This window comes from Oncorhynchus nerka, linkage group LG4 (assembly GCF_034236695.1).
Source record: "Oncorhynchus nerka isolate Pitt River linkage group LG4, Oner_Uvic_2.0, whole genome shotgun sequence".
NCBI classification, from domain to species: domain Eukaryota; kingdom Metazoa; phylum Chordata; class Actinopteri; order Salmoniformes; family Salmonidae; genus Oncorhynchus; species Oncorhynchus nerka.
Genome location: NC_088399.1, coordinates 97323822 through 97336321, shown reverse-complemented (window position 1 = coordinate 97336321; position 12500 = coordinate 97323822). Strand labels below are relative to the sequence as shown.

The 12500-nt window shown below is 45.3% G+C and overlaps 1 protein-coding gene across 1 annotated transcript in view; it reads left to right on the top strand.

Annotated features, from left to right (window-relative positions):
* Positions 1-12500, top strand: part of LOC115126035 (stromal membrane-associated protein 2-like) — a 122047-nt gene that overhangs the window by 88249 nt on the left and 21298 nt on the right. The gene's annotated exons all lie outside the window — the stretch shown is intronic.

The window sequence follows — 12500 nt, the reverse complement described above, 5'->3', positions numbered from 1 at the left end:
GTTGTAGCGACTTTAGCCTGGTCCCAGATCTGTTGTCTCCTTCTATAGCCTGGTCCCAGATCTGTTGTTTCCTTCTATAGCCTGGTCCCAGATCTGTTGTCTCTTTCTATAGCCTGGTCCCAGATCTGTAGTCTCCTTCTATAGCCTGGTCCCAGATCTGTTGTCTCCTTCTATAGCCTGGTCCCAGATCTGTTGTCTCCTTCTGTAGCCTGGTCCCAGATCTGTTGTCTCCTTCTATAGCCTGGTCCCAGATCTGTAGTCTCCTTCTGTAGCCTGGTCCCAGATCTGTTGTCTCCTTCTATAGCCTGGTCCCAGATCTGTAGTCTCCTTCTATAGCCTGGTCCCAGATCTGTAGTCTCCTTCTGTAGCCTGGTCCCAGATCTGTTGTCTCCTTCTATAGCCTGGTCCCAGATCTGTTGTCTCCTTCTATAGCCTGGTCCCAGATCTGTTTGTGCTCTTGCCATCTCCATTATTCATTGTCAAGCTAAACATGTTGTCAAAAGCACAAACAACTGGTCTGTCTTTCTCTCTCTGTTGCTCTCTCTCCTCTCTGTTGCTCTCTCTCTCCTCTCTGTTGCTCTCTCTCCTCTCTGTTGCTCTCTCTCTCTCCTCTCTGTTGCTCTCTCTCTCCTCTCTGTTGCTCTCTCTCTCCTCTCTGTTGCTCTCTCTCTCCTCTCTGTTGCTCTCTCTCTCTCCTCTCTGTTGCTCTCTCTCTCCTCTCTGTTGCTCTCTCTCTCTCTTCTCTGTTGCTCTCTCTCTCTCCTCTCTGTTGCTCTCTCTCTCTCCTCTCTGTTGCTCTCTCTCCTCTCTGTTGCTCTCTCTCTCCTCTCTGTTGCTCTCTCTCTCCTCTCTCTTTCACTCTACTCTTTTTCTCTCTACTCAATTAAATTCAATTCAATTTGCTTTATTGGCATGACGTAACAATGTACATATTGCCAAAGCTTATTTTGGATATTTACAATATGAAAATAATGAGAATCAAAATAGTCAACGGGACAACAGTAACAACAATAACCCAGGGTCTAAATAACCAGACATTGAACAATAACAATAAGCAGTAGAGGACATGTGCAGGTTGATTGGTCTGTCAGACACTGTCCCTCATCTTATGGCAGGCAGCAATGTAGTGCGCTGCCAAACCACAGCTCTCTGCGTCCTCCCTCAACAGGACGGGTAGCCTGTTCTCATCAGAGAGGTCTTTGAAACCTTGAAAAAGGGTTTCAAATTTGGGGAAATGACACTCTCTAATTGTTTTATATTTTGGACATTTTGTCAGGAAATGCAGCTCCGTCTCAGGTTCTGCTGTGGTCCAGTGGTTGCACAGCCTTTCCTCTACAGGGAGCCAGGTTCTGCTGTGGTCCAGTGGTTGCACAGCCTTTCCTCTACAGGGAGCCAGGTTCTGCTGTGGTCCAGTGGTTACACAGCCTTTCCTCTACAGGGAGCCAGGTTCTGCTGTGGTCCAGTGGTTGCACAGCCTTTCCTCTACAGGGAGCCAGGTTCTGCTGTGGTCCAGTGGTTGCACAGCCTTTCCTCTACAGGGAGCCAGGTTCTGCTGTGGTCCAGTGGTTACACAGCCTTTCCTCTACAGGGAGCCAGGTTCTGCTGTGGTCCAGTGGTTGCACAGCCTTTCCTCTACAGGGAGCCAGGTTCTGCTGTGGTCCAGTGGTTGCACAGCCTTTCCTCTACAGGGAGCCAGGTTCTGCTGTGGTCCAGTGGTTGCACAGCCTTTCCTCTACAGGGGAGCCAGGTTCTGCTGTGGTCCAGTGGTTGCACAGCCTTTCCTCTACAGGGAGCCAGGTTCTGCTGTGGTCCAGTGGTTACACAGCCTTTCCTCTACAGGGAGCCAGGTTCTGCTGTGGTCCAGTGGTTGCACAGCCTTTCCTCTACAGGGAGCCAGGTTCTGCTGTTGTGCAGTGGTTGCACAGCCTTTCCTCTACAGGGAGCCAGGTTCTGCTGTGGTCCAGTGGTTGCACAGCCTTTCCTCTACAGGGAGCCAGGTTCTGCTGTGGTCCAGTGGTTGCACAGCCTTTCCTCTACAGGGAGCCAGGTTCTGCTGTGGTCCAGTGGTTGCACAGCCTTTCTTCTACAGGGAGCCAGGTTCTGCTGTGGTCCAGTGGTTGCACAGCCTTTCCTCTACAGGGAGCCAGGTTCTGCTGTGGTCCAGTGGTTGCACAGCCTTTCTTCTACAGGGAGCCAGGTTCTGCTGTGGTCCAGTGGTTGCACAGCCTTTCCTCTACAGGGAGCCAGGTTCTGCTGTGGTCCAGTGGTTGCACAGCCTTTCCTCTACAGGGAGCCAGGTTCTGCTGTGGTCCAGTGGTTGCACAGCCTTTCCTCTACAGGGAGCCAGGTTCTGCTGTGGTCCAGTGGTTGTACAGCCTTTCCTCTACAGGGAGCCAGGTTCTGCTGTGGTCCAGTGGTTGCACAGCCTTTCCTCTACAGGGAGCCAGGTTCTGCTGTGGTCCAGTGGTTGCACAGCCTTTCCTCTACAGGGAGCCAGGTTCTGCTGTTGTGCAGTGGTTGCACAGCCTTTCCTCTACAGGGAGCCAGGTTCTGCTGTGGTCCAGTGGTTGCACAGCCTTTCCTCTACAGGGAGCCAGGTTCTGCTGTGGTCCAGTGGTTGCACAGCCTTTCCTCTACAGGGAGCCAGGTTCTGCTGTGGTCCAGTGGTTGCACAGCCTTTCTTCTACAGGGAGCCAGGTTCTGCTGTGGTCCAGTGGTTGCACAGCCTTTCCTCTACAGGGAGCCAGGTTCTGCTGTGGTCCAGTGGTTACACAGCCTTTCCTCTACAGGGAGCCAGGTTCTGCTGTGGACCAGTGGTTGCACAGCCTTTCCTCTACAGGGAGCCAGGTTCTGCTGTGGTCCAGTGGTTGCACAGCCTTTCCTCTACAGGGAGCCAGGTTCTGCTGTGGTCCAGTGGTTGCACAGCCTTTCCTCTACAGAGAGCCAGGTTCTGCTGTGGTCCAGTGGTTGTACAGCCTTTCCTCTACAGGGAGCCAGGTTCTGCTTTGGTCCAGTGGTTGCACAGCCTTTCCTCTACAGGGAGCCAGGTTCTGCTGTGGTCCAGTGGTTGCACAGCCTTTCCTCTACAGGGAGCCAGGTTCTGCTGTGGTCCAGTGGTTGCACAGCCTTTATTCTACAGGGAGCCAGGTTCTGCTGTGGTCCAGTGGTTGCACAGCCTTTCCTCTACAGGGAGCCAGGTTCTGCTGTGGTCCAGTGGTTGCACAGCCTTTCCTCTACAGGGAGCCAGGTTCTGCTGTGGTCCAGTGGTTGCACAGCCTTTCCTCTACAGGGAGCCAGGTTCTGCTGTGGTCCAGTGGTTGCACAGCCTTTCCTCTACAGGGAGCCAGGTTCTGCTGTGGTCCAGTGGTTGCACAGCCTTTCCTCTACAGGGAGCCAGGTTCTGCTGTGGTCCAGTGGTTGCACAGCCTTTCCTCTACAGGGAGCCAGGTTCTGCTGTGGTCCAGTGGTTACACAGCCTTTCCTCTACAGGGAGCCAGGTTCTGCTGTGGTCCAGTGGTTGCACAGCCTTTCCTCTACAGGGAGCCAGGTTCTGCTGTGGTCCAGTGGTTGCACAGCCTTTCCTCTACAGGGAGCCAGGTTCTGCTGTGGTCCAGTGGTTGCACAGCCTTTCCTCTACAGGGAGCCAGGTTCTGCTGTTGTGCAGTGGTTGCACAGCCTTTCCTCTACAGGGAGCCAGGTTCTGCTGTGGTCCAGTGGTTGCACAGCCTTTCCTCTACAGGGAGCCAGGTTCTGCTGTGGTCCAGTGGTTGCACAGCCTTTCCTCTACAGGGAGCCAGGTTCTGCTGTGGTCCAGTGGTTGCACAGCCTTTCTTCTACAGGGAGCCAGGTTCTGCTGTGGTCCAGTGGTTGCACAGCCTTTCCTCTACAGGGAGCCAGGTTCTGCTGTGGTCCAGTGGTTACACAGCCTTTCCTCTACAGGGAGCCAGGTTCTGCTGTGGACCAGTGGTTGCACAGCCTTTCCTCTACAGGGAGCCAGGTTCTGCTGTGGTCCAGTGGTTGCACAGCCTTTCCTCTACAGGGAGCCAGGTTCTGCTGTGGTCCAGTGGTTGCACAGCCTTTCCTCTACAGAGAGCCAGGTTCTGCTGTGGTCCAGTGGTTGTACAGCCTTTCCTCTACAGGGAGCCAGGTTCTGCTTTGGTCCAGTGGTTGCACAGCCTTTCCTCTACAGGGAGCCAGGTTCTGCTGTCGTCCAGTGGTTGCACAGCCTTTCCTCTACAGGGAGCCAGGTTCTGCTGTGGTCCAGTGGTTGCACAGCCTTTATTCTACAGGGAGCCAGGTTCTGCTGTGGTCCAGTGGTTGCACAGCCTTTCCTCTACAGGGAGCCAGGTTCTGCTGTGGTCCAGTGGTTGCACAGCCTTTCCTCTACAGGGAGCCAGGTTTTCCTGTGTCTACCCTCCTCAATGGCAAGGCTGTGCTCACTGAGCCTGTACTTTGTCAAGGTATTTCTAAGGTTTTGATCAGTAAACTTGGTCAAATAGTTAACTATGGTGTACTGTTGATTTAGGGCCAGATAGCACTGCATTTTGCTTTGTGATTGTGCTTGTGTTTCCCAATAAGCAATGTAGTTTTGTTTTGACTGTGTTGTAATTTGGTTTATCCTGATTGATTGGATGTTCTGGTCCTGAGGCTTCAGTGTGTTAGTAGAACAGGTTAGTGAACTCAGCCCCAGGACCAGCTGGAAGAGGGGACTGAGGCTTCAGTGTGTTTGTAGAACAGGTTAGTGAACTCAGCCCCAGGACCAGCTGGATGAGGGGACTGAGGCTTCAGTGTGTTAGTAGAACAGGTTAGTGAACTCAGCCCCAGGACCAGCTGGATGAGGGGACTGAGGCTTCAGTGTGTTAGTAGAACAGGTTTGTGAACTCAGCCCCAGGACCAGCTGGATGAGGGGACTGAGGCTTCATTGTGTTTGTAGAACAGGTTAGTGAACTCAGCCTCAGGACCAGCTGGATGAGGGGACTGAGGCTTCAGTGTGTTAGTAGAACAGGTTAGTGAACTCAGCCCCAGGACCAGCTGGATGAGGGGACTGAGGCTTCAGTGTGTTAGTAGAACAGGTTAGTGAACTCAGCCCCAGGACCAGCTGGATGAGGGGACTGAGGCTTCAGTGTGTTAGTAGAACAGGTTAGTGAACTCAGCCCCAGGACCAGCTGGATGAGGGGACTGAGGCTTCAGTGTGTAGTAGAGCAGGTTTGTGAACTCAGCCCCAGGACCAGCTGGATGAGGGGACTGAGGCTTCAGTGTGTTAGTAGAACAGGTTAGTGAACTCAGCCCCAGGACCAGCTGGATGAGGGGACTGAGGCTTCAGTGTGTTAGTAGAGCAGGTTTGTGAACTCAGCCCCAGGACCAGCTGGATGAGGGGACTGAGGCTTCAGTGTGTTAGTAGAACAGGTTAGTGAACTCAGCCCCAGGACCAGCTGGATGAGGGGACTGAGGCTTCAGTGTGTTAGTAGAACAGGTTAGTGAACTCAGCCCCAGGACCAGCTGGATGAGGGGACTGAGGCTTCAGTGTGTTAGTAGAACAGGTTAGTGAACTCAGCCCCAGGACCAGCTGGATGAGGGGACTGAGGCTTCAGTGTGTTAGTAGAGCAGGTTTGTGAACTCAGCCCCAGGACCAGCTGGATGAGGGGATTGAGGCTTCAGTGTGTTAGCAGAACAGGTTAGTGAACTCAGCCCCAGGACCAGCTGGATGAGGGGACTGAGGCTTCAGTGTGTTAGTAGAACAGGTTAGTGAACTCAGCCCCAGGACCAGCTGGATGAGGGGACTGCGGCTTCAGTGTGTTAGTAGAACAGGTTAGTGAACTCAGCCCCAGGACCAGCTGGATGAGGGGACTGAGGCATCAGTGTGTTAGTAGAACAGGTTAGTGAACTCAGCCCCAGGACCAGCTGGATGAGGGGACTGAGGCTTCATTGTGTTAGTAGAACAGGTTAGTGAACTCAGCCCCAGGACCAGCTGGATGAGGGGACTGAGGCTTCAGTGTGTTAGTAGAACAGGTTAGTGAACTCAGCCCCAGGACCAGCTGGATGAGGGGACTGAGGCTTCAGTGTGTTAGTAGAACAGGTTAGTGAACTCAGCCCCAGGACCAGCTGGATGAGGGGACTGAGGCTTCAGTGTGTTAGTAGAACAGGTTAGTGAACTCAGCCCCAGGACCAGCTGGATGAGGGGACTGAGGCTTCAGTGTGTTAGTAGAACAGGTTTGTGAACTCAGCCCCAGGACCAGCTGGATGAGGGGACTGAGGCTTCAGTGTGTTAGTAGAGCAGGTTTGTGAACTCAGCCCCAGGACCAGCTGGATGAGGGGACTGAGGCTTCAGTGTGTTAGTAGAACAGGTTAGTGAACTCAGCCCCAGGACCAGCTGGATGAGGGGACTGAGGCTTCAGTGTGTTAGTAGAACAGGTTAGTGAACTCAGCCCCAGGACCAGCTGGATGAGGGGACTGAGGCTTCAGTGTGTTAGTAGAACAGGTTAGTGAACTCATCCCCAGGACCAGCTGGATGAGGGGACTGAGGCTTCAGTGTGTTAGTAGAACAGGTTTGTGAACTCAGCCCCAGGACCAGCTGGATGAGGGGACTGAGGCTTCAGTGTGTTAGTAGAACAGGTTAGTGAACTCAGCCCCAGGACCAGCTGGATGAGGGGACTGAGGCTTCAGTGTGTTAGTAGAACAGGTTAGTGAACTCAGCCCCAGGACCAGCTGGATGAGGGGACTGAGGCTTCAGTGTGTTAGTAGAACAGGTTAGTGAACTCAGCCCCAGGACCAGCTGGATGAGGGGACTGAGGCTTCAGTGTGTTAGTAGAACAGGTTAGTGAACTCAGCCCCAGGACCAGCTGGATGAGGGGACTGAGGCTTCAGTGTGTTAGTAGAACAGGTTAGTGAACTCAGCCCCAGGACCAGCTGGATGAGGGGACTGAGGCTTCAGTGTGTTAGTAGAACAGGTTAGTGAACTCAGCCCCAGGACCAGCTGGATGAGGGGACTGAGGCTTCAGTGTGTTAGTAGAACAGGTTAGTGAACTCAGCCCCAGGACCAGCTGGATGAGGCGACTCTTTTGTTTGCTCAGCTCTTGGCATTGCAGGGCTTGGTAATGATATGAGAGGGGGGTCACTTTATTTTTAGATGTTTCCAAAACTGAATTGCTCTTTTTTTTGTTTTTATTATTAGTGGATATTGGCCTAATTCTTCCCAGCATGCATTGTTTGTAGTTTTCCTCTGGACATGTAGGAGAATCTTACAGAACTCTGCATGCAGGGTTTCAATGGGGTGTTTTTCCCATTTGATGAAATCTTGTTTTGCAAGTGGACCCCACACCTCGCTGACATGAAGTGCAATTGGTTCAATGACATATTCAATTAGTTTTAGCCACATTTTAATAGGTATTTCAATTTGAATTAGCTTTTTAATGGCGTAGAATGCCCTGCGTGCTTTCTCTCTCAGTTCAATCACTGCTTCATTAAGGTGTCCAGTTGAGCTTATTTTTAAACCTATGTAATTGTAGTGTGTACAGTACTCTATATATTTAAACCTCAGTAATTGTAGTGTGTGCAGTACTCTATATATTTAAACCTCAGTAATTGTAGTGTGTGCAGTACTCTATATATTTAAACCTCAGTAATTGTAGTGTGTGCAGTACTCTATATATTTAAACCTCAGTAATTGTAGTGTGTGCAGTACTCTATATATTTAAACCTCAGTAATTGTAGTGTGTGCAGTACTCTATATATTTAAACCTCAGTAATTGTAGTGTGTGCAGTACTCTATATATTTAAACCTCAGTAATTGTAGTGTGTGCAGTACTCTATATATTTAAACCTCAGTAATTGTAGTGTGTGCAGTACTCTATATATTTAAACCTCAGTAATTGTAGTGTGTGCAGTACTCTATATATTTAAACCTCTGTAATTGTAGTGTGTGCAGTACTCTATATATTTAAACCTCTGTAATTGTAGTGTGTGCAGTACTCTATATATTTAAACCTCAGTAATTGTAGTGTGTGCAGTACTCTATATATTTTGTACCAATTGAGAACCTTGGTCTAATTTTCTGAGATCTGGATCTTCTCTGAAAAATCATTATTTTTGTATTTTTGGGGTTTACTGCCACAGCCCAAGTCTGGCAGTACTGCTCTAGCAGGTCCAGGCTCTGCTGTAGGCCATGTGCTGTGGGGGTTTACTGCCAGGGCCCAGGTCTGGCAGTACTGCTCTAGCAGGTCCAGGCTCTGCTGTAGGCCATGTGCTGTGGGTGACAGCAGGCATAGGTCATCTGTGAAGAGTAGGCATTTCACTTCTGAATTGCGGAGACTAACACCAGGGGCTGAGGATTTTCCTAGAATAGTGGCCAATTCGTTGATGTAAATATTGAGGAGTGCAGGGCTCAGATTACAGCCCCCTGGTTAAAGAATTCTGTTATTTTCTTGCCAATTTTGATGCAGCACGTATTGCCATTGATTGAATTATGTCATATGTTTTACCCCCTACACCACTTTCAATAACTTTGTAGAACAGTCCTGTCTGCCACATAGAATCAAATTATTTTCGGATGTGGAGGGTGTGTAGGGTGTAAATATGATAAGTCGTGCAATGTTTTGGTATAAATCCAATTTACTCAAGACATTGTACTTATTATATTGTACGTATAACTCTGAAATGTATAAATCTACAGAAAACCTTCCCCGGGTTACTGTTCACACAAATAGCTCTGGAATTATTAGGGTCAAATATGTCTCCTTACTTAAAGATTGGGGTTATGAGTCCTTGATTCCAGATGTCAGGGAAATAACCTACACTCAGGCTCAAATTAAACAGTTTTAATATAGCCAATTGAAATGTTGCGTTTAAGCGTCTCATTTAGGATGCCATCAGGTCCGCATGTTATCCTGTTTATCATTCTGAATAACCCAGTAGTTACTGTATTTCTGGTATCCTGTTTATCATTCTGAATAACCCAGTAGTTACTGTATTTCTGGTATCCTGTTTATCATTCTGAATAACCCAGTAGTTACTGTATTTCTGGTATCCTGTTTATCATTCTGAATAACCCAGTAGTTACTGTATTTCTGTTATCCTGTTTATCATTCTGAATAACCCAGTAGTTACTGTATTTCTGGTATCCTGTTTATCATTCTGAATAACCCAGTAGTTACTGTATTTCTGTTATCCTGTTTATCATTCTGAATAACCCAGTAGTTACTGTATTTCTGTTATACTGTTTATCATTCTGAATAACCCAGTAGTTACTGTATTTCTGGTATCCTGTTTATCATTCTGAATAACCCAGTAGTTACTGTATTTCTGGTATCCTGTTTATCATTCTGAATAACCCAGTAGTTACTGTATTTCTGTTATACTGTTTATCATTCTGAATAACCCAGTAGTTACTGTATTTCTGTTATACTGTTTATCATTCTGAATAACCCAGTAGTTACTGTATTTCTGGTATACTGTTTATCATTCTGAATAACCCAGTAGTTACTGTATTTCTGGTATCCTGTTTATCATTCTGAATAACCCAGTAGTTACTGTATTTCTGTTATCCTGTCAGTAAATGAGGAGTCCAGTGGATTTTGATTGTCTGTTATACCTTTCTCTAATCTATTGAACTGCTCATTTGGCGTTGTTCTGCGTTTTGCATCAATTTGAACGGTGTTGTAGAGGGTTTTTAAAAGGAGTTGGTCCAGATGTCACCATTTTGTATCGCCAATTTTGTCAGAAGTTGTTTGTGTTTAGGGACTCCTCAATGAGTGTCAGTTGCTTCCTGTTGTTTTATTGGTTCTGAGTGCACGTTTATAGACTTTTAAAGTCTCAGTAATGATGGGTGTAATTCATCATTATTCGGGTCTCTTGTGTTTTAGTTATTTTCCTTTCAAACCAGTTGTCTTTTTTTTTGTTTTAAAAAAAAAATCAATTTCAGTTGAGTTTCTTTTGCCGTTCGCCTGAATATAGTGTTGATATTGTTCATGTAATACAGTAACTACTGGGTTGTTCAGAATGATAAACAGAAATACAGTAACTACTGGGTTGTTCAGAATGATAAACAGAAATACAGTAACTACTGGGTTGTTCAGAATGATAAACAGAAATACAGTAACTACTGGGTTGTTCAGAATGATAAACAGAAATACAGTAACTACTGGGTTGTTCAGAATGATAAACAGAAATACAGTAACTACTGGGTTGTTCAGAATGATAAACAGAAATACAGTAACTACTGGGTTATTCAGAATGATAAACAGAAATACAGTAACTACTGGGTTGTTCAGAATGATAAACAGAAATACAGTAACTACTGGGTTGTTCAGAATGATAAACAGAAATACAGTAACTACTGGGTTATTCAGAATGATAAACAGAAATACAGTAACTACTGGGTTGTTCAGAATGATAAACAGAAATACAGTAACTACTGGGTTGTTCAGAATGATAAACAGAAATACAGTAACTACTGGGTTATTCAGAATGATAAACAGAAATACAGTAACTACTGGGTTGTTCAGAATGATAAACAGAAATACAGTAACTACTGGGTTGTTCAGAATGATAAACAGAAATACAGTAACTACTGGGTTGTTCAGAATGATAAACAGAAATACAGTAACTACTGGGTTATTCAGAATGATAAACAGAAATACAGTAACTACTGGGTTGTTCAGAATGATAAACAGAAATACAGTAACTACTGGGTTGTTCAGAATGATAAACAGAAATACAGTAACTACTGGGTTATTCAGAATGATAAACAGAAATACAGTAACTACTGGGTTATTCAGAATGATAACAGAAATACATTAACTACTGGGTTATTCAGAATGATAACAGAAATACAGTAACTACTGGGTTATTCAGAATGATAAACAGAAATACAGTAACTACTGGGTTGTTCAGAATGATACCAGAAATACAGTAACTACTGGGTTATTCAGAATGATAAACAGAAATACAGTAACTACTGGGTTGTTCAGAATGATAAACAGAAATACAGTAACTACTGGGTTGTTCAGAATGATAAACAGAAATACAGTAACTACTGGGTTGTTCAGAATGATAAACAGAAATACAGTAACTACTGGGTTATTCAGAATGATAAACAGAAATACAGTAACTACTGGGTTGTTCAGAATGATAAACAGAAATACAGTAACTACTGGGTTGTTCAGAATGATAAACTGAAATACAGTAACTACTGGGTTGTTCAGAATGATAAACAGAAATACAGTAACTACTGGGTTATTCAGAATGATAACAGAAATACAGTAACTACTGGGTTATTCAGAATGATAACAGAAATACAGTAACTACTGGGTTATTCAGAATGATAAACAGGATAACAGAAATACAGTAACTACTGGGTTATTCAGAATGATAAACATAAATACAGTAACTACTGGGTTATTCAGAATGATAACAGAAATACAGTAACTACTGGGTTATTCAGAATGATACCAGAAATACAGTAACTACTGGGTTATTCAGAATGATAACAGAAATACAGTAACTACTGGGTTGTTCAGAATGATAACAGAAATACAGTAACTACTGGGTTGTTCAGAATGATAAACAGAAATACAGTAACTACTGGGTTATTCAGAATGATAAACAGAAATACAGTAACTACTGGGTTATTCAGAATGATAAACAGGATACCAGAAATACAGTAACTACTGGGTTGTTCAGAATGATAAACAGGATACCAGAAATACAGTAACTACTGGGTTATTCAGAATGATAACAGAAATACAGTAACTACTGGGTTGTTCAGAATGATAACAGAAATACAGTAACTACTGGGTTGTTCAGAATGATAACAGAAATACAGTAACTACTGGGTTGTTCAGAATGATAACAGAAATACAGTAACTACTGGGTTGTTCAGAATGATAACAGAAATACAGTAACTACTGGGTTGTTCAGAATGATAACAGAAATACAGTAACTACTGGGTTGTTCAGAATGATAACAGAAATACAGTAACTACTGGGTTGTTCAGAATGATAAACAGGATACCAGAAATACAGTAACTACTGGGTTATTCAGAATGATAAACAGGATACCAGAAATACAGTAACTACTGGGTTGTTCAGAATGATAAACAGGATACCAGAAATACAGTAACTACTGGGTTATTCAGAATGATAAACAGTATACCAGAAATACAGTAACTACTGGGTTATTCAGAATGATAAACAGGATAACAGAAATACAGTAACTACTGGGTTATTCAGAATGATAAACAGGATACCAGAAATACAGTAACTACTGGGTTATTCAGAATGATAAACAGTATAACAGAAATACAGTAACTACTGGGTTATTCAGAATGATAAACAGTATACCAGAAATACAGTAACTACTGGGTTATTCAGAATGATAAACAGGATAACAGAAATACAGTAACTACTGGGTTGTTCAGAATGATAAACAGGATAACAGAAATACAGTAACTACTGGGTTGTTCAGAATGATAACAGAAATACAGTAACTACTGGGTTATTCAGAAT